The following is a 23286-nucleotide window of genomic DNA, read 5'->3' as shown; positions in this document are numbered from 1 at the left end:
CGCAGGGCCGCGCTCACGTGAGCGGCCGCGGTCACGTGGCCGGCGCGGCCTGCCCGCGGGAGGGGAGGGGGCGGGGCTTCGCCGCCCGCCGCCCCCCGCCCCCGGGGACTGCCGCGGTGGCTCCCCTGTGGGCTCCCGCCCTGCTGTGGTGGCGGCGCCGCGCAGCTCCGCCCCGGGAAAGTGCGGGCCTCCCGTCCGGCGAGGCCCGGAGACGCGGAAAGACGCGCCCCCCTTCTCGCGGCCTCTGACAGCTGGTCACACTCACACTTTGGATTGAACACCTGGCGGTGTGTCCGCTGACCTGCCGGGTACAGATGTCGGGAGACGAGCTCTCGGACCTCCAGGAGTTTGCAGTTTGGTTGGAAACAATGACAAAAGATGGTACTTAAGGAAAAAAAAAAAAAAACTATGATGAATGGATGAATGTGGTGAGCATAGTTTGTGAATGTGGCAATAGTTTTCCAAGATTTCATTTACTGGGCAGCCCCGGTGGCCCAGCGGTTTAGCGCCGCCTTCAGCCCAGGGCGTGACCCTGGAGACCCTGGAGACCCTGGAGACCCTGGATCGAGTCCCACGTCGGGCTCCCGGTGCATGGAGCCTGCTTCTCCCTCTGCCTGTGTCTCTGCCTCTCTGTGTGTGTGTGCCTCCATGAATAAATCAATAAAATCTTTTTTTATAAAAAAAGCTAGGAAAGAATTACTAGAGCAAAATTTATAGAGTGTCTGATACTGGCAAGGAAGTTGGTGTTAAGAAAGGGGTACAGAGAACAGTGGCATTATTTTTTAAAGATTTTATTTATTTATGAGAGACACACACAGAGAGAGAGAATGAAAATTACCTATTAAATTTGCAAATGTCAGTATTACATAGCTACTTGGAAGTGTGACTCAAAAGTTCAAAAATAAGATCGAGGTTGGAAATAAAAACGTAGAAAATGCAAGCATACTGATTGTTTTTGCATTTATGGAAATATCACTTAAGGATTGAATAGAAACAGAAACTGCAATATTGCAAGGTCAGCAAGGTGAGGAGAAACTACCAAAAGGGGATGCAAAAGGAGCTTGCAGGGAGGAAGGAGAACCAAAAATAAGACACAACAACTGATCATTGGATTTGGCCACTTGACAGTCATTGATCACATAGACAAGGGAATTTTTGAAGTGGGGGATGAAAGAATATATATATATATATATGACATATATATATAACATATGTGTAACATATAATATATAATGATATATAATCATTAAATAAAAAAAAAGAATTAGTGAAAATGAGCCGGTCGTGCTGCCTGTTTCAGGGGATGGGTTACTGGAAGAGGGCGGAGGGGTGGGTAGAAGGGATAATAAAAATGCTAGCATGAACCAGAACTGGATGTGTGTGTGTGTGTGTATTTGGGATTGAGAGAGGAATCCAAGAGTAGCAACACTAGAGCTGTTCCACAAAGAGCCATGCAAGGTTTTTTTGTAGCAGAATGGCAAGAATACACGATTTGTGTTTTTAGAAATTCAATCTGGCGGCACCACCCGATCCCGGCCCCCTTCTCGACCCACCTTTCTGCATGTCTCAAGGCTTTACAAAAAGGATTTTGAGAGTGACAGTCCTAGAGATCTAATTTCAGCGAGGAGTACTAGGTATCAGGAAGATTAGAGGTGGCAAGGGCCTGCAAGAGGAAATATGGACGGAGCAAAGGAGAACAGTAAGTATTTAGGAGGTGAAACAGGGATGTCTTTGTGAATGGCATACAAGGTCTGAAAGAAACGGAGTCAGTGTTTCCCAGGTATCTAGCATAGGCCTCAAACAGAGGTCAGAGTATAGGAGGAGAGTGGGGGAGAGCATCAGAGGAGATTGATTAGTTTGGAGCTTGTGGCCTTTGAAATGTCCGCACATGAGGTCTCCACTTTGCACCTCCCGTTCTCTCTTCAGTTCTAAAAGAGCAGCACCCAGTCCATTGAAGCAGTCTTGCCAAGATGTCTAACAATTGCATTTTCCCAATTACAGGGATCACTTCTCTGTCCTCGTTTTACTTCTCCTCCTCAGTTGATGCAGTTGACAGTCTCCTCCTTTATGGCCACTTGACACTATGTTTGCCTTGTTTTCCTCCTAGTCGACTAGCCTGTCACTTGCTGTTTCATTTATCAGCTCCTCTTTTTTTTTTTTTTTTTTTGATTTGCATCCTTAATGTTCAAGTGCTCCAAGACCCAGTCCTGGGCTGTCTTTTACTCATCCAGTCCCATAGCTTGAAAGATCATCAGTATTTCTGCTGTCCATTAGGTAGCCATCCCTGTGTGTGGCTATTGAGCGCTTGAAGTGTGGCTACTAATTGAGATGTACTGTACGTATAAAATACACACCAGATTTCAAAAATTTTGTATGACAGAAAAGAAAATATGATGTTAATTTTTATCCTGATCGCATGTTAAAATGCTACCATACATATATTGGGTCAAACAAGATATTACAATTAATTTTACCTGCTTTTAATGTGGCTGCTAGAAAATTTTAAATTGTGTATATGGCTTACACACTTACATACGTGTGTATATGTATACAGAGAGAGAAAACGATGTGGTGAAATGTTAATAACATTTAGGGGATCTGGGTTCCAGATATATGGAAAACCTTTGTACTAGTCTTTCAACTTTTCTGTGAGTCCTATTACGGTATGACCTATTGATAGTCAAGCAGATTGACTTTATAATTACCATGTCATGGAAAAATAAGAATGAGGGCATAGGTATAGACTATTACCTGGGACGCAACATAGTTAGATTGACCAGCCACTTTCATTGGTGTGACAATGTCTGCAGCCTCTGAAGCAAAGTTAGCCCATAGAAAAGAGACTAAGGTTCTCTTGAAAACCTTAAGTTAGTCTAGATTCAGCTTTCACATGCCTTTGCTGTCTACCACTCCTCCAGAGGGCTGGGTGGCTTAGAACGTTCCTTGTATTTCCATCCTATGTGGAAGCCAGGCTGAAAACCTCATTAGTCCTCTTCAGTGCCTTCTTTCCCTCTGTGGCCCACATCCACCCCACCTCCCCACACCTCCACACTAGCAGTTTGAGTTTTCTAATGTGGGGCAAGAGTGAGGAGTATCTGGTTCTGCTTGGGATCCCAGACACAGTAATAAGTGAGCTTGATCTCTAAGAATGTAGAAGATTCAGGGGCCAGGGGCCAGGGGAAGGGATTAAAGTAGTTAAGGCAAAACACAAAAATACTACCATATACAAAGACTTAGAAAGGGATACAAAAGCACATCAAGTGCCATACCAGCGTCATCCAATTCTATATGGAAGATGTGCAAAGGAAAGCTTTGGAAGTCTGGTAAAAATAACTAGATTGATTTAAATCATGGGACTAAATAGTATAGGATGAGATTACCCCTATATTTCAGAATTGGCAAAAATGGTAGCCCAGAAAATAGAAAGGTACCCAACTAGGAGTTCTGGGGAGCCTTGGCTAATTCATATAGTAATCATTCTTTAACTGTCTCCTTTAGGTTTTTCATTGTTTTGTTTTTTGGGGAATTTTTTTAACATTACCATCATGATCCGAGAATCTGTTTCTTCCATATATTTTGCCTGATACCTTGCCTTTGACTGTCTCCAGTGTGGAGAAAGCTCTTCCCTCAACTCTCAACTCTGGGACTCAGGTAATGCTATTTTTTGTTCCTTAACATTTCTCTCAAAAATATGTTTGCAATATTTCGAAATCCACTTGAGTATCTGCTTCCTTTGCCCAGAATATAAAATTCACTCTTTTACAAAGAATTAGGTAGCGTGCCATAAAGTTGAAATGATGTTTTTATTAGACATGATTTAAAAGTTGATTGAAATAGAAGTGATTTTTCAATAAGAAAAGATACTTAGTATATGACTTGGACTCATTGCACATTTCTGCACCTTAATTTTTCCATCAGCAAAAATCATATTTGTGACCTGCATACTTATTGGGTTGCCAAGGTGATTGTGAGATTTTTAAGAATGTTAATTTAATGTCTTCATATGGAAAAAATATGAATGATAGTGAGAAATAAATACTAGTCTTAATGTTTTCTAAATATGAAGTTTTGCATCTAAAATAATTAAAGCCAAAAAGCAGTCTTTATGGATCTGATCCTCTATGGCCAAACTTTTTTTATAAAGATCTAAAAGAATGTTTCCATGCTCAGTAAATGATGCTTTTTATTATATAGAAAAATGCCTAAGAACCATTTAGATTTATTTTATTCACCTCCAATAGAATAATTCTGTTGTTTTCCTCATTTGTTTATGGCAAATTTGAGTCCTGAAGAAGCAGAATAAATAATTCACTGGGGTTTCAATACAGATTAGTGAATAGACAAAAATTAGACCATAAATTGCTGTATGACCTACTTGAAAGAACTGGTTAAAAGAAGGAAAGAGATTGCAAAAGATATTATGTTAATATATATGACTATTCCACTGAATGAAAAAAAATATTAAAAATACAAAAAGTACAGACCTATTGGAAATATATGAGGCAATATGACAAAACAATAATAAAGAGATACAGAATAAAGAATTACAAGATGAGGATGAAAAGAAAGGAAAAAATTAACACCACCAAAAACAGCCCCTTGGAAAAAAAAGCTTGAGAAAGTAAATATGAGCATACTCCTAAAGAAACACAAGAGATTTCTTACTGGGAAAAGTAGGTACTGGGAAAGAGAGCTCTTACACCTCAGTGGTCAGAGCTGCTGACCCTTGGGTCTCAGTGAGACACTTAGAACCAAAATGTGTATGAGTGTAAAGTATAAGAGTAAATACATGTGTTTCTATTCATATGCAGACCCCCAGATTGGCACATCCTTATTATCTGTTTTGAAAACTAATTAAAGAGAAGGGGCCTGCTTCCAAAGATATGAAATTGGGATGTCAGGATGAGGAGAAAGGCTGGTAAATTGGAAACAAAGATAGGTACCATGCCCAAGATGAAATGCCATCTCAAATTTCCCTAAATTTCTATTGCCAGTGACTATATTTATGCCCTTCAGACTTCAGTTTTTAATAAAGATATGTGTCTTGGGGATCCCTGGGTGGCGCAGCGGTTTGGCGCCTGCCTTTGGCCCAGGGCGCGATCCTGGAGACCCAGGATCGAATCCCACGTCGGGCTCCAGGATCGAATCCCACGTCGGGCTCCCGGTGCATGGAGCCTGCTTCTCCCTCTGCCTGTGTCTCTGCCTCTCTCTCTCTCTCTCTCTCTCTCTGAATATCATAAATAAATAAAAATTAAAAAAAAAAAAAAAAAAAAAAAAAAAAAGATATGTGTCTTACTATGATAGTTTTTAATCTATGTATATATATATATATATATATATCTGTTTATTTCTATTTTTCTCTTTTTGTGTCCAGCTATGTAGTCATCCATATGCCTACCTCTACCTGTACATTTATCTATTCATCTATCATGGTTATGGAAGTATGTTTCATAGACTTGTGCACGTACTTATGAATAACATACTGAAGAAGAGAAAGAGAATGAAAAAAAGAAAAAATAAAGCTATCGGAGGAACAGCCACAGGAAGTGTATATAGACACACCTTAACATAGATTTGTGGTTACTGCCGCAGCTCATTCTTTTCACCTGGTCTGTGATAATTTAAATGTTTTTCCTTTGCCCCTGGCACATAGTGAAGCTTTGTCAGTAGACAGCACAGGAGAGACATCTTAGGCTGAAAGGCACATGCTCACTCCAGGGATAAGTGTGGGCAACCTTTTCAGTGCCCAGTTCCTACAGCGCAGGTGCAAGTATCAAGGAACCCACAGCTTAACAGAACAAACAAATCTATAAAGTCATGAATATAACAAAGCTGTACAACAAAGATAACCTCTGAAATTTAAAGTGAGAAGAAAAAGTAAAGGATGAGAAAAAAATTAAAACAACCAGCCCGTGGGAAGAATGACAACAGAAAGGGAAATATGAGCACACCACTGCAGATGCGGGGCAGGTTTTATCACTTGGGAAGTAACAAGGTCTTCTCCACTCTAAGCTTGAAATTTAAATCAACACACACCTACGTCAAACAGATCATTGTAAAATCTTGGAGTCAACAAACTCACTGGACTCTGGTCCACCTGTTGCATCTATATTCAAGCATAATTTGTCTGTAAATACTGCAACATGGCAGAGTCAATATGTGTTCAATTCAGACATCTAAACGTAAACACAATTTATTATCTGTTTTGGATCCCTATGAATGTTTGTATGTATCTACCTCTCTCTCTATTGAGAGAAGTGACCTGCCACACATAGAATCCATTAGTGAATATTTCCACAGGGCTGGCCCAGGAAAGACAAAGACTTAAAATGCCTTCCTCACCCATCTCTATGATCCCCGAATCAGCACAAATTTCTAGTACTAAAGTTCAAACTATCTCCTGGTTAGGTCAAAAAACAATGTTAATACAGATGTCAGTTATTAAAAGTTGTTTCTCTCTAACAACATCCTGAAAAATCCTCCATATCCCTTCTTATAGATCTTACTTATTCTTTTTTATACCTGTGTAACACTGTGTGTTATATATGTACTATAGTTTATTCAACCACTTTCCTATATTTGGGCATTTATTAAGCATTCAATATTCTGCAATTACAAATCATGTTGCATTGAATAATCTTTGCATATGTATTTTTATATTGCTGGAAGTTTCTGTTCAGGCTGACATGCAATTGCTGAGTCAAAGGATAAGTGCCTATATGGTTTTGTTAGGTATTCCAAATTTCCTTTTAGAGGGGTTGTAATACTATTTGCTGTGAAAATACCTGTTTCCCACAGCCTCACCAAGAGACTATATTGTCAAGCTTTTGAGTTTTTGCCTAGTTAGACTGGCATATGCAGCATAGATTTATAAAAAAATAACAAAGAAATGTTTACAATAGTGGATATAAATTTTTAAAGCATTTGGCATTTGGATTCATTGGCATATTCATTGGCATTTGGATTGGCATATTCAGCTATTTAGAACATCTGTCTCCAGATGCTCTTTCTTTGTTATTTCAGAGGTAAGCTCTCTCTCACGTAAGCCAATAAAGCTGTTTGGCCAGTGGAGGTCACTCTAGTGCTACTTTTAAAGGGTAGATTCTAGTACAGCCCTCTCAGTTCATATATCTTAGTACAATAACTCTTTAAAAATCCACTGCCTATGTTCACTAGGTAAACTAGGCAAGACTTTCCAAAGGATAAGTCTTTTTTAAAAAACCTGGAACGCCTGGGTGGCTCAGCGGTTGAGCGCCTGCCTTTGGCCCAGGGCATGATCCTGGAGTTCCAGGCTCGAGTTCTGCATCGGGCTCCCTTCATGAAGCCTGCTTCTCTTTCTACCTATCTCTCTCTCTCTCTCTCTCTCTCTCTCTCTGTCTCTCATGAATAAATAAGTAAAATCTTTAAAAAATAAAAATAATAAATAAAAAACCCAAGACTAATATGCTTAGCAGGAAAGAGCTTTCTGAAGGGCTAAAGAATAACAATTTAGCATATTCTGATTTAAACAGCATGTGGTAGTTTTGATCTGATAACAAAAGTTAGCTAAGTTCAAGACAAAAGTTATGGGCAATGAGAACTAAACTGCATTTCTGTCCCTGTTGAAATGACCTACACAGATACAGAAAAACTAGAGGGTGTCCTTACCTGTACTCAACAGACCCCTCTCCAGCCAAGGACAATGTCTTGTTCACTTATTACAGTCTCCAAACATAAAATGAAAATGTCTTAGCTTACCTTCATAAAATTGATCCTGACATGAATTTCTAAAGCATTTTTGGATTAAGAAAAATTGGCAAGGATGATCTTAAGGACCAGAGAATCCTTGCATTGATTACCTTGTGGACTAAAGGAGACAGAGATCTTAGCAAACTTAAGAGTATTAAACTGTAGATCTTGAATATTCCTTACTTCAAAAAGTAGGTAATTTTCAAATCAAAAAGAAGGTTGAGGTCACAGATTAGAGCTGTGTTATTTATCTTCAGTATCAGGCATGTTTGTTATCAAAGTTAATTAAATGGCATATAGATTGTATTTTTGAATATTTTATCAGTAGAGTCCCAGCAGAAAAATGAGAACATAGGAGTAGGGTACATCAAAATAGGATATATCAAAAAAGGTCCTAAAAGTTTTAATAAATCCTACAAAAGGTTAGTTGAGAATAGCCAAACTCCCATTCTAGAATAAGCACAATATTCATTAAACGATCAATAAACATGATACACACTGAGTTCTGATACCAACAGTTAAATCGCTCCTTACGATAACCTTCAGTCAAGTGTAGCTAAGGAATCATCTCCATTCTGAATTTCTTTCTTTGCACTGTGGAAGTTCTGCTACACATTGTCACCTGCTGGCTCAGTCCCTTTTTGGTCTTACAGCCTTTGTTCCAGTTGCTGGACTGTCCTGAGTTCTTTTGTACTCTGGTCGCAAGGTCACCTGAAATGCAGTGTCACAAACGAATTCCCAGGATTATCCTCTTACTTCTACTGTGCTTGCTAAATGTCTGTTGCTAATCGTCTGTGGCCACAGGACTGGCTCATCTCATTGTGTGTGTGAGGCCCTGTGGTGTCTGTATGTTTCTGATTTGAGCATTCCAGGTTTCTGGCGATGGCTTCTCTGTTCTCCTCACAAGCAGTTATAGAAGGAGGGTTTTTCAAGTCTGCTCTGCAAGTATTGAGCTATTTTTTTAAAGGTAAGATTAACCTGTATGGGTAATAGAAGCTGACGCGGAGTTTATAAGAATTTTCATTTTATTACCTTCCATTTCTTGAACAAGAATTTCACTAAGTCTACCTAGCAAACTTGAATTTAGGAGTTGAGCTGGTAAATCATTCACAACTGTTTGAGAGGAATAGTATTGTGCCTAGAACTTTTGAAATTTTTCAGAAGCTGAAATTGAAAATCAGCTAAGTGTTCCTGAAGAATCTACTGCCTTTCTAGTCTCCTGATGCATTTCAATGAGCAGGTTGAAGCAATCTGGGCTTTCCATTTTTTCCTAATAAATATATATCTACCAACTATTTATACATACATAATAATATCAACTTCTTACTGTATTCCAAGCAGTTTTAAGCACTTCTCTGGTTTTATCTGACATAATTCTCACAACCCTGTGAGATAGATACTTTTATTATCCCCATGTTGTAAGTGATGACTTTCTAGTCATCATCAGAGAAATGCAAATTAAAACACAATGAAATAACATTTTACTCCTGTCAGAATGCCTGGAATCAAAAACACAAGAAATAACAAATGTTGGTGAAGATGTGGTAAAGAAAAGGAGCCCTCATGCTCTATTGATGGGAATGCAAACTGGTGCAACCACTGTGGAAAACAGTATGGAGTTTTCTCAAAAAATTAAAAATAGAATTATTACACGACCCAGTAATTCCACTACTGGATATTTACAAAGAAATGAAAACACTAGAATTTAAATAAAATTTTAGAAGAAAATGAAAACACTAATTCAAAAAGACATGCACCCCCATGTTTATTGCAGCATTATTTACAGTAGCCAAATAATATAAACAAGCCAAGTGTCCATCTACAAAATAAATGAAGAAAGAAGATGTGTTATACAATCAAATAAAAAAGAATGAAATCTTGCCGTTTGCAACATGGATGGACTGGAGAGTACAATGCTAAATGAAATAAGTCAGAGAAATACCACATAACTTCATTTATATGTGGAAATTAAAGAAACAAAACAAATGAACAAAGTTTAAACAAAAGATAAAGAAACAGACTTTTAAATACAGAGAAGAAGCTGGTGGTTGCCAGAGGAGAGGTAGGTGGAGGAACTGATGGAAAAGACAAAGGAGTACACTTGAAACAGATTGAGAGTACACTTACTTTGATGAACACTGAGAAATACATAGAATTGTTGAAAAATTATATTGTACACCTGAACCTAATATAACTGTTAATTAAACTGGGATTTAAAAGAATATTTAAATGAATGGTGAGTTTCTAGCTGTGGAAGTAGGAAAAGAAAGAATGAGGAAACTGTAAGTAAGCCAGAAGTTCTGGGGAATATAGACAGTCTACCAAGAGCTGGCAGGGTAGATGAGCCTACACTATACCCAGCTAGAGTATCCCTCAGTAATGCAGCCTGATGAAGGAGCCTCTGTCCTGAGGAGAGAGAGCTAGAGGCTCACACTGGGTGCCCGTTCTATGGGAGAGGAAGCCTACTCTTGATCCTACTAATTAGTCTGGGCTAGTAAAGAGGTAAAACAAAAGAAAACAGTAAACCCTGGCAGGGCTTCCTGTGACCGGGACTTGAAAGCAGGGGGAGAGTAAAGACCTTATTTCTGTCTTTTATGGATAAGGCAGATTCTCCCTGGAGCTCTCGCTGCCCTGGGCCGACTGCAGCTTAAAAAGGACTCTCCTGGAAGGCAAGGGCTCTCTAGGGGGAATAAGGTACAAGTATTTCACCCTAGGGAAGGCAATGGATAGGGTAGCATGGAAAATGACTGGACAGTAGTTCTATGTCCCACCATATCCTCCACAGGCATGTATAATTTCCATACAAGCACGTATAACTTCCAGCTTCACCTCTTTGCTTCAGGGCTGGCTATGGCTCCCAGGGTCCGCTGGGCCTCTACACAGGGTGGGCTAAAGGTTCCAGACAATTAATACCAACTGTTAATTAAATATCACCTCCCTCTTGCCACTTGAGTGGATAACTCTGAAGTGCATATTCCCCAGGAAAAATTTTGTCCTGATTGCCTGCTCTGGCAACTTATTTAATAATATATCCTTTTAAGGGCCATCATTCCTTCCTTTCTTCATGTCTTCTGGGATCACCTCTGTTGGGGATCTTCAAGACTCCCTGCCCCTAGGTTCAGTGATTTACTAAGAGGATTCACACAACTGAGTATATAGTCATATTCATGGATATGATTTATTACAGCTGAAGGACAAAAAGCAAAAAGAAAAGGTGCACAGGATAAAACCCAAAGGAAACTAGAAATGAGCTTTCAAAATTTCTCCTCCAGTAAATCACATAGGACGTTGTTTATTCCCACAGCAACAAGCTGTGACATGTTTGAAAAGCTGTTTACTAGGGAATCTCATTAGAGACTCAATGCCCAAAGTCTTTAATAAGAGTTGGTCCTATAGGCAGGCACCCTCTGCTTGGCAGGTGCCCAAATCCAAAAGGAAAAATAGGTGTTTAGCACAAACCACATTGTTTGCATGCAGTTTAGGCACAGTGGGCCATTCTTTTTTTTTTTTTAGGAGTTTATTTATTTATTCATGAGAGACACACACAGAGAGAAGCAGAGACACAGGTAGAGGGAGAAGCAGGCTCCATGCAAGGAGCCTGATGTGGGACTCCATCCTGGATCCCGAGATCATGTCCTGAGGCAAAGGCAGACGCTCAACCACTGAGCCACCTAGGTGTCCCCAGTGAGCCATTCTTATAAGGATTTTGGGAACTCTCTCAAAATTCAAGCTTCCTGAAGCCGGCCAAGTTCCAACCTTGCAAGCGGGCCTCAGGATAGCAATCTTAGTCCTGGTGTGTTAATGCTTTTATCCACATAGAAAATATCCCAAATAGATTTCTTGCCCTCAGATCTTTGTGTCAGGGTTCACTTAACCCAGACTAATCCTAGAGTATGATCCTCCTCTGAGATTACTGGCTAGTAATCATGTCAGAAGCTCAATATATTTTATTTTGAAACTTATTAATGTTTCGCTCTTTTTAAAAATGCTTTGGATTCATATACAATAATATTGCACACACCAAAAAGAACTGAGAATGTGATATAGTGGTTAAGTCTTTGTTCTGGGAGTTAGGGATATTGACTTCAGTCTTTTTATGCCTCACATAAGGATTGGCTAACATCAATGGATTTCACTTTGTTACTACCAATAATCCCTTCTTAATTTCTTTTTTTTCATTCACTTGGGCTGTTATAACAAAATGCCATGGACTGAACAGCTTTACAAGTAACATAAAATTATTTCTTAAATTCCTAGAAGCTGGGAAGTCTAAGATCAAGGTACCATCAGATCCAGTATTTGGTGGGAGTCCAGTTCCTGGTTCTTTTCACTGTGTCCTTTCATGGAAGAAGGGGCAAGGGAGCCCTCCTGGTTATCTTTTGTAAAAGTACTACTCCCATTAACGGGGAGTCTACCTTCCTGACCTGAGCACCTCCCCAAGGCTCTGCCTCCTACCATCATCACAGTGGGAATTAGATTTCAACATATGAATTTTAGGGGAAAAGCAAACATTCAACCTATAGCAATTCTCTACTACCAGAAACCCCACATTTCTTTGATTTTTTTCTAAAAACTTTATTCTATATTGAGGTATAATTTACATTCAGTAAAATTTATCCCTTGTCATTGTGTAAATCAATGATTCATGATAAATTTATACCACTATATAATCACACAACAATCTGGAGAAAATAGATGTCACCCCAAAAAGTTCCTTCATGGCCCATTACATTTAATCTTTTCCTCTACCTCTAGCCCAAATACTAGACATTTATTGATCTGGTTTTTCCTTCATTGCAGTTTGCCTTTTCTAGATTTTCATGTGAATGGAATCCTAGAATATGTAGTCTATTTTGTCTGTCTTCTTTCACTTGACATAAGTCGCTTGAGATTCATTAATATTGTTGGGAGCATCAATAGTTTATTCCTTTTTGTTGCTGAGCAGTATTCCATTGAATGAATATAGGATGGTCTGTTTATCCATTCACCTGTTCATGAACACTTGAGTTTCTTCCAGTTTGGGCTATTATGAATAAAGTTGCTAAAGACATCCATGGAAAAAACTTTGTAGAACATGTTTTTATTTTTCTTGAGTAAACACCAAAGAGCATAGGATACTGAATTGTGTGGTACATGTATGTTTAACTTTTTAAGAACTGCAGGACTAGTATGCAAACTAGCTGTGCTTTTGCATTCCCAATAGAAATGTATGAGAAATACAGTTGTTCTACATCCTCATAGACACTGTATATTGTCAGATGTTCTTATTTTAGTTTTAGCCCTTCTAATGGATGGGTAACAATAGCTCATGGTAGTTTTACCTTATATTTCCCTGATGAGTATCCATGTTGATTGAACAACTTTTCATGTGTTTATTTGAATATGCATGTTATAAAACTTCTTTAGTGAGGTGTCTTTTCAAAATTAACAAGGCAGGAAACCACAAACGTTGGAGAGGATGTGGAGAAAGGGGAACCCTCTTCACTGTTGGTGGGAATGTGAACTGGTGCAGCCACTCTGGAAACTGTGTGGAGGTTCCTCAAAGAGTTAAAAATAGATCTGCCCTGACCCAGCAATTGCACTGCTGGGGATTTACCCAAAAGATACAGATGCAGCGAAGCGCCGGGACACCTGCACCTGATGTTTCTAGCAGCAATGTCCACAATAGCCAAACTGTGGAAGGAGCCTCGGTGTCCATTGAAAGATGAATGGATAAAGCTGTGGTTTATGTATACAATGGAATATTACTCAGCCATTAAAAACGACAAATACCCACCATTTGCTTTGACGTGGATGGAACTGGAGAGTGTTATGCTGAGTGAAATAAATCAATCAGAGAAGGACAAACATTTTATGGTCTCATTTATTTGGGGAATATAAAAATTAGTGAAAGGGCATAAGGGGGAAAGGAGAGAAAATGAGTGAAAGTATCAGTGAGGGTGCAAAAATATGAGAGACACCTAACTATGGGAAACGAACAAGGGGTAGTGGAAAGGGAGGTGGGTGGAGGTTTGGGGGTGACTGGGTGATGGGCACTGAGGGGGGCACTTGGCGGGATGAGCACAGGGTGTTATGCTGTATGTTGGCAAATTGAACTCCAATAATTTTTTTTTTTTTAGTTTTAAAAAAAAGTAAACAAGTCGGGGATCCCTAGGTGGCTCAGCGGTGTAGCGCCTGCCTTTGGCCCAGAGCGCAATCCTGGAGTCCTGGGATCGAGTCCCATATCAGGCTCCCAGCATGGAGCCTGCTTCTCCCTCTGCCTGTGTCTCTGCCTCTCTCTCTCTCTCTCTCTCTCTCTCTCTCTCTCTCATAAATAAATAAAATATTTTTAAAAAGTATACAAGTCAATGGATGTTATTATATCACAGAGTTGTGCAACCATCAGTACAATCTAATTTTAGAGCATTTTAACACCAAAAAATATACCTTATTTTCACTCTCCATATCCCCTTACTGACCCTGCATTACCCACCTAAGCCTCTATAACCAATAAACTACTTTCTGTATCTCTGAATTTGCCTAAGCAGAACATTTCATGCAAATGGAATAATAGAATATATATATATATACTATGATTAGTTCCTTTTATTTTGTAAAATGTTTTAAGTTTCATCCACGTTATAGCATGTGTCTGTACTTCATTCCTTTTAATTGCCAAATAATAGTACATTGTGTGAACATACTATATTTTCTTAATCCATTCATCAGGTGAAGGACATTTGGATTGTTTCCACTTTTTGGCTATTATGAATGACACTGCTATGAGCATTTTTATATGAGTTTTGTGTACATATGTTTTTACTTATCACTAGTTATGGATAAGGGTCCTAATTTCTTCACATCCTTGCCAATACCTGTTATTGCCTTTTTTTATTTTAGCCATATTTCTTTGCTTTACATTTCCTAATGGCAAATGAAATTGAGCATCTTTTCATTCTTTTCATGTGCTAATTAGATTTCATAAATATTTGGAGAAATGTGTTTTCTGATCCTTTTCCTCTTTTTAGAGAGAGATGGGGAGGGGCAGTGAGAGAGGGAGAGACAAAGAACCGTAAGCAGGCTCCATGACCAGCACAGACCCCAACTCAGAGCTCAGTCTCACAACCCTGAGATCATGACTTGATCCAAAATCAAGAGCCAGACTCCTAACTGATTGAGCCACCTATGTCCCCTCCTTTTCCCATTTTTAATTGGATTGTCTTATTAACTATTACGTATAACAGTTCTATTCTGTAGGTTTTACTCATATTGTTTGTGGAACAAAAGTTAAATTTGATGAAATTCAATTTATAAATGTTTTTCTTTTTTCCCTTAAAGTTTTCCCTTAAAGTTTTGTCATATCTAATAAACCATTACCTAATACAAGGTCACAAAGATTTACTATTTTCTTCTATGAGTTATAATTTTATTCCTTACATTTGTGTATTTGATCTATTTTGAGTTAACTTTTGTGTGTGATACAAAGAAAGAGTATAATTTTTTTGCATGTGTATATGTAGTTTATCTAGCACCATTTGTAGAAGACTATTTTCCTCCCATTGAATTGTCTTGGCACCCTTGTCAAAAATCAATTGATTGTAAATGTAAGAGTTTATTTTTGGACTCCTAAGTTCTAATCCATTGATATGCATTTCTATCCTTATCTCAATGCTATACTGTCTTTTATAGTAAATTTTGAAATCAAATGAGTTCTCCAATTTGGTTCTTTTTCATGATTGTTTTGGCTATTCTGGGTCCCTTGAATTTCTGTATGAATTTTAATTTCAACATGTCAGTTTCTCTAAAGAAAAAAAAGAAAAAAAAAGAAAAAATAACAGCTGGGATTTTTAGTAGTGGTTTCATTGAATCTGTAGATCAATATGGAGAATATTGCCATCTTAACAACATTGTCTTTGGGTGGTGGTGGCAATGAATCGTATTTTATTTTCATAGCATATGCCAAATGGAAACAAAAGAAGCAACTCAGAAAGGTCCAACATAATCAGCCAGTATTACAACATAATATTGTCTTCTGACCCATGATTATGGGATCTTTCTACTTATTTAAATTGCACTTAATTTTTTCAACAATGTTTTACACTTTTAAGTATACAAATTTGTGTTCTGGTTAAGTGTATTTCTTACTATTCTATACTTTTTGATAATGTGAATGGAATTATTTTCTTATCTTAATTTTCAGATTGTTTCTAATATATACAAGTATAATTGAGTTTCATATATAGAAGTGATCTTTTATCCTGCAGCCCTGCTGAATTCATGTGCTATTTCTAGTGTGTTTTACTGGATTCCTTAGGATTTGTTATACACAAGGTCATGTGATCTGCAAATAGAGATAATTTTACTTCTTCCTTCCTAATCTGAATACTTTTTAATTTTTCATGCCTAATTGCCCTGGCTAGAACCTCTAGTGAAATGTTGAATAGAAGTGGGAAGAGCAGACATCCTTGCCTTGTTTTACCATTCAGTATAGTGTTAGCTGTAGGATTTTTTTGGTATATGTCCTTTATCTATTAAGAAATTTCCTTCTTTTCCTGGTTGCTGAGTGCTTTTATCATGAAAGGATATTAATTTTGTCAAATTTTTCTATGTCTATTGAGATGATCATGTGATTTTTACCCTTCATCCTATTTTTTTTATATTTTTTTATTTATTTATTCATGATAGTCACAGAGAGAGAGAGAGAGAGGCAGAGACACAGGCTGAGGGAGAAGCAGGCTCCATGCACCGGGAGCCCGACGTGGGACTCGATCCCGGGTCTCCAGGATCGCGCCCTGGGCCAAAGGCAGGCGCCAAACTGCTGCACCACCCAGGGATCCCTACCCTTCATCCTATTAATATATATTACATCAGTTAAATTTCATAAGTTAAATTAAACCTTGAATTCTTGGAATAAATTTCACATGTATATGATATATAATCATTTGTATATGTTTTTGGATTCAGGTTACTAGTATTTTCTTGAGGATTTTTGCCTCTGAATTCCTAAGAGATATTGGCCTATATTTTCTTTCCTTTTCTGGTTTTGATATCAGGGTTATCCTGGCCTCATAGAATGAATTGGAAAATATTCCATCCTTTTTTATTTTTGAAAGTTTGGGAGGGATAGGTATTAACTCTAGATGTTTAATATTTGTTTAATATTTAATGTTTAACATTTTAATGTGTAATTCACCAATGAAGCCATCTGGGCCTAGGCTTTCCTTTGTGGGAAGTTTTTAGTAAGTTGTTTTTTTTTTTATTTATTATAAGTCTATTCAGATTTTCTGTTTTGTTGAATCCATTTCAGTAGTTTGTGTCTTTCCATTTTATCTCTCAGATTTGTTGGCATACAGTTTTTTAAGGTATCCTCTTATATTTATTCCTATTTCTATAAAGTTGGTGTGTGTAGCCTCTTTTTTATACTATCATCATCAATCGATGGAATGGACTCATGGTCTGCTTCCATAGTTTGGCTATTGTAAATAATGCTGCAATAAACACAGGGGTGCATGTGTTCCTTTGAAATAGTGTTTTTGTATTTTTTTTTTTTATTTTTTATTTTTGGTAAATACAAACTGGCTGCACCAGTTTACATTCCTTTTTTTTAAATTTTTTTACCAGTTTACATTCCCACCAAGATTTCTATTCTTTACATCCTCACCAACACTTGTTTCTTGTGTGTGTGTTTTTTTTTATTTTAGCCATTCTGACAGGTATGAAGTGATACCTCATTGTAGTTTTGATTTTCATTTCCCTGATGATAAATGATGTTGAACATCTTTTCATGTGTTTGTTGGCCATCTGGATGTCTTCTTTGGAGAAATGTCTGTTCATGTCTTCTGCCCATTTTAAATTGGATTATTTGGTTCTTGGTATTGTATATATTTTGGACGCTATCCTTTATTGTGTATGTCATTTGCAAATATCTTTTCTCATTCAGTAGATTGTCTTTTAGTGTTGTTGATTGTTTCCTTCACTGTGTAGGAGCTTTTTATTTTGATGTAGTCTCAATAGTTTATTTTTGCTTTTATTTCCCTTGGCTCATGGGAGATGTCTTAGAAAACTGTTGCTACAGCCAATGTCAGAGAAATTATCAACTGTGCTCTCTCCTAGAATTCTTATAGTTTCAGGTCTCACATTTAAGTCTTCAATCCATTTTGAGGTTTTTTTGTTTTTTTTTTTTGCGTGTGTATGGCATAAGAAAGTGGTCCTGTTTCATTCTTTTGCATGTAGCTGGCCAGTTTCCCAACACCATTTGTTGAAGAGACTGTCTTTTTCCCATTATTCTTCCTCCTTTGTCAAAGATTAATTGACTGTATACTTGTGGGTTTATTTCTGAGTTTTCTATTCTGCTCTATTGATCTATGTGTATGTTTTCGTGCCAGTACCATACTATTTTAATTACTACAGGTTTTTTTTAAGCTTAGAACGTTTGTAATCATTTAATCTTTCAGCAAATGCCACCATTCCCAAAAACAAAATTATTAGTATTAAAGAAAGCAGTTCATATTTAAAATCACATATTTACAAAATTCAATCCTTTGTGACCAGTCATTATGTCAATGTATCAATTTAAAAAAATAACTTTACAAGCTTTGCAACCTCTAATCTTTTCAAGTAAACTTTAAATAAGAAGAATTACATGAATAAAATTTTAATATTCCAAATTTATTCAATAACGACTCAGAGAATATTTAATGTATGCTAAAAAGTTAAATATTTTAATATTTTGTTATAAGTATGCAGTACATGAGGCACAATTTTAAATAATCTTTTTGAACAGAACAGTAATGCTCAACCCTCAGTTTGTCCCTAGGTGGCTCAGTGGTTGAGTATCTCCCTTTGACTCAGGTTGTGATCCTGGGGTCCTGGGATCGAGTCTCATATCAGGCTCCCCACAAGAAGCCTGCTTCTCCCTCTACCCATATCTCTGCCTCTCTGTGTCTCTTATGAATAAATAAATAAAATCTTTTTTAAAAAAAGAACAGTAATGCTTAATTTGGAAATTTCAGTCACCAAAATTTTTAGAAAAATTATTTTTTGAAAAATCATGTATATATGTCTTTGGTGGATTATGATCTTGATAATTTGTTACAGAACATAATGAAATACATTTCTTTCTGTTAAAAAAGATCATGTCAAAAAAAATAAAAATAAAAGATCATGTCAATCTTTTTGGTTCACATTTCCTTCTTTTTTTCTATCAAGGTAAAGTTATTATTGAAAAAAGAATGGTAACTTATCAATAAAGTTTTTTCTTTGATTGAGGAAAACTACACGTATCACAATAGTCTGAAAACCTATAGAGTGTACTCAAAGCACTCAAAGCCTAAGAAATTGAGGAACCTATATTGGAAAAATAATCACACCTGGGATTTTTGTTTCTTTGGATAGCAGGTAGTTGAGTCTTGTGTTTTGGGGGAGTTTTGTTTTGTTTTAGAATTTAAGTACACATCAATATGTTTCAGCATGTAATTTGCATATGAGTTCTATGGAAGATAATTGTCAATGTTAAATTTACACAGTGTAATAACTATTTTATTTAGAGAACTGATTACTACAGCTTTGTGATATGACTTGAAGTCTCGAATTATGATACTTCGAGTTTTGTTTTCCTTTTTCAAGATTTCTTTGGCCATTCGGAGTCTTTTGTGGTTCCATATAAACTTAGGATTATTTGTTCTAGTTCTGTGAAAAATGCTGTTGGTATTTTGATAAGCATTACATTAAAGGCAGAGATTGCTTTGGGCAGTATAGACATTTTAACAATATTTGTTCTTCCAACCCAGGAGCATGAGATGTTTTTCCATTTCTTTACATTGTCTTGAATTTCTTTCATCAGTGTTTTATAGTTTTCAGAGTACAAGTCTTTCACCTTTTTGGTTAGGTTTACTCCTAGGTATTTTATCGTTTTGAATGTAATTGTAAATGGGATTTTTTTTTCTTAATTTCACTTTCTGCTGCTTCATTATTATTAGTGTATAGGAATGCAACATATTTCTTTTTTTAATATATATATTTTTTTTATTCTTAAGCAATCTCTACACCCAAAGTGGGTCTTGAACTCATGACCCTGAAATCAAGAGTCACAGGCTCCTCCAACTGAGCCAGTCAGGGGTCCCTGAATGCAACAGATTTCTGTACATTGATTTTGTGCCCTGCAACTTTACTGAATTCATTTATCAGTTCTAACAGTTTGTTGGTGGAGTCTTAGGGTTTTCTCTATATAGTCTCATGTCATCTGCAAATAGTGAAAGTTTTCCTTCTTCCTTACCAATTTAGATGCCTTTTATTTCTTTTTGTTGTCTGATTGATATAGCTAGAACTTCCAGTACTATGTTGAATAAAAGCGGTGAGAGTGGGTAGCCTTGCCTTGTTACTGACCTTAGGGGAAAAGCTCTCAGTGTTTCCCCATTGAGTATGATATTGCCTGTGTGTTTTTCATATAAGGCTTTTATTATGTTGAGGTATATTCCCTCTAAAGCTACTTTGTTGAGGGTTTTTATCATGAACGTTGTTGTACTTTGTCAGCTGCTTTTTCTATATCTATTGAAATGGTCATATGGTTTTTGTCCTTTCTCTTGTTGATGTTTGATACTCCACATACATTTTATTATTTTATTTTCTTTTTTTTTTAGACTCTAAAGGAACTTTTTGTTACTTTTTAAATTTAAATATTGTTAGTTAACATACAGTACAATATTGGTTTCTGGAGTAGAATTCAGTGATTCGTCATTTAAATACAACAACCAGTGCTCATCACAGTAAGTGCCTTCTTTAATACCCATCACCTGTCTAGCCCATGCCCTCCACCCATGTCCCCATCAAACCTCAGTTTGTTCTCTATTATTAACAGTCACTTATGGCTTGTTTTTTTCTCTCCCTTTTGTTTTTCTTTTCCCCTTTCCCATATGTTCATCTGTTTTCTTTCTGACTTACTTCACTTAGCTTAATACACCCTGGCCCCATCCATGTCATTACAAATGGCAAGATTCATTAATTTTGATAGCTGAATAATATTCTAGTGTGTGTGTGTGTGTGTGTGTGTGTGCATGTGTGTGTGCATATGCCACTTCTTCTTAATCCATTCATCAGTTAATATAGCAGCATTATCAATAATAGCCAAACTATGGAGAGAGCCCAAATGTTCACATACATTTTAGAGTCAGCTCATTAAATTATACAAAGGAGACCTATGGTGTAAGAATACTATTAAATTAAAACCAAAATTACAGATAGGGGGATATGAAATCATTAACCTGGAATCAGTCCTTCACCCTTTTTGTAAGGTTCTATATAAAGATATGACTAAAACTGAAGAATCATAGTATTGTGGTGTAATGAGGGGAAATCTGAAGGCCTTGGGGCTCTGTTCTTCCACATTCATCATTTAAAATCCTTGAGTCTTGAATTCTCCTGGATAAAATTAATAATTTTATCCATTTTTTCCTGGTTATATAAACTACCCCAAAATTCAGTGGCTTAAGCAATAACGAGTTTATACCATTGGAGGAAATACTTTATAACTGGAAAGCCTTGTGAAAACATAAGAGATTATTACTACTGATGTTCCAGACTATTTAGTTTTTTTCTAATTCTAGCCTATTAAGTTAGAAAGGAATAAAATAATGTCTAATAATGCACTAATGGCACAGTTCTGAGCTATTGTACTCCTGACCAGTGTCTAACCATCTCATGTACACTCCAAGGTGTGCAATCACTCACCAGATAAAGAAAAGGGCATAAATCTCCCTTCTCTCTCTCTCTCTCTCTCTCTCTCTCTCTCTAGATAAGGCAAACTGTGTCAAGTCAGTCCCCTGTGGAAAGGGAAATATCAAAAAGATGTCAAGGCAAGATGATAGAAGGGAAATAGAGACAAGGGGAAATGTAGCTCATTCTTTCCTTCCCCAAAAAATAACTGTGGCCTCTACACTTTCTGGATCTTGCCAAATGCTCCCACATGGCTCAAGGTTGATCCAGGTTCTAGCCTGTCCCTACCACTAACTTCTTCATCACCTTGGACCAGTCAACTTCATCTCTTTGGGCTTTAATTTCCTTATTTTTTTTTCTTTTTAAAAAAGATTTTATTTATTTATTCATGAGACACACACAGAGGCAGAGACATAGGCAGGAAGAGACACAGACTCCATGCAGGGAGCCTGATGTGGGATTTGATCCCGGGACTCCAGGATCACACCCTGAGCTAATGGCAAGTGCTTAGCCACTGAGCTGCCCAGGCATCCCATTTTCCTTATTTTTTCCCAGGCTTAATTATGGTGAGGCTTACAATTAAAAATTATATATATCTAAGGAATATAATGATATTTTGCACTATGTATATATTGTTAAATTATTACAAGATCAAGCTAATTAATATATCTGTCACTTCACATAGTTTTTATTTTGTGTGTGTATGATGAGAATACTTGAGATCTATTCTTTTGGCAAATTTCAAGTATATAATACATTATTATTAATTATAGTCACCATATTGTATCTTAGGTCTTCAGAACATATTCATCTTATAATTGATAGTTTGTACCCTTTAGTCAATATTTCCCACCCCCACACCAGCCTCTGATAATCACTTTTCTACTTTGGTACTATGAGTTCAACTTTTTCTTTTTTTAAGATTTTATTTATTCATGAGAGACACAGAGAAAGGCAGAAACATAGACAGAGGGAGAAGCTCCTCACAGGGAGCCCAATGTGGGACTCGATCCTAGGACCCCAGGATCATGACCTGAACCAAAGGTAGATGCTCAATCACTGAGCCAACCAGGTGCCCCTCCACTTTTTCTTAATTCTACATAATAGTGATACCATGTGGTATATGTCTTCCTGTATCTAGCTTATTTCACTTAGCATAGTGTCCTCCAGGCTCATCCACATAGTTACAAATGGCAGGATCTTCTTCTTCTTCTTCTTCTTCTTCTTCTTCTTCTTCTTCTTCTTCTTCTTCTTCTTTTCTTTTTTAAGGCTGAATAATATTCCATTGTATACTATTTACTGCATTTTCCTATACATTCATCTGTCAGCAGATATTTAGGTTGTTTCCATATCTTGGCTACTGTGAACAGTGCTGCAATATAAAAGAGGAAATTTAACTAAATCTATATGATTCCTTCCAGTACTAAAATCTTATGACCCAAAGGCAGGGATGGTAAATCCCTATTAGTAAATCAGTTTGCACACACATCCCAAATATATGCATATTTATTTAGTTTCAAAATGTACATATGTGCAGAGTACTAGTATCTTATAGTAATGAACACATACATATAAAAATTTTTAAAGAAAAATATTTTAAAATGAAATAAAATGTCTGTATAATTGGATACTTCATGTATCATTATCAGTATCTCAATTCACAATATAGACTTAGTGAATGTTAATCCATTTCTCAGGTGTTGGTTCTTGTTGGCTTGCTTTCTTGTTTTTTTTTTTTTTTTCCATGCTAGGATAAAGGGGCATGTCTGCCTAGCCATCTCCATGTTCATTGTCTCTGCTATATTATTTAGCTGAGAATCAACAGATAACCTTTGTCTTTTACCTACCTGTGTTCTAAAACACAGTAGT

The 23286-nt window shown here is 37.0% G+C and overlaps 1 long non-coding RNA gene across 1 annotated transcript; it reads left to right on the top strand.

Annotated features, from left to right (window-relative positions):
- Positions 1-109: 109 nt before the first annotated feature.
- LOC129498345 (uncharacterized) lies at positions 110-3821 on the top strand. Its single transcript, XR_008662107.1, has 3 exons — positions 110-381; positions 1505-1699; positions 3499-3821. It is a non-coding gene; the product is annotated as an uncharacterized LOC129498345 (long non-coding RNA).
- Positions 3822-23286: the final 19465 nt, after the last annotated feature.

Source organism: Nyctereutes procyonoides, unplaced genomic scaffold (genome assembly GCF_905146905.1).
Source record: "Nyctereutes procyonoides isolate TBG_1078 unplaced genomic scaffold, NYPRO_anot_genome, whole genome shotgun sequence".
Lineage (NCBI taxonomy): Eukaryota > Metazoa > Chordata > Mammalia > Carnivora > Canidae > Nyctereutes > Nyctereutes procyonoides.
The sequence above is the reverse complement of the archived record's forward strand: the minus strand, read 5'-3'. Positions and strand labels throughout refer to the sequence as shown.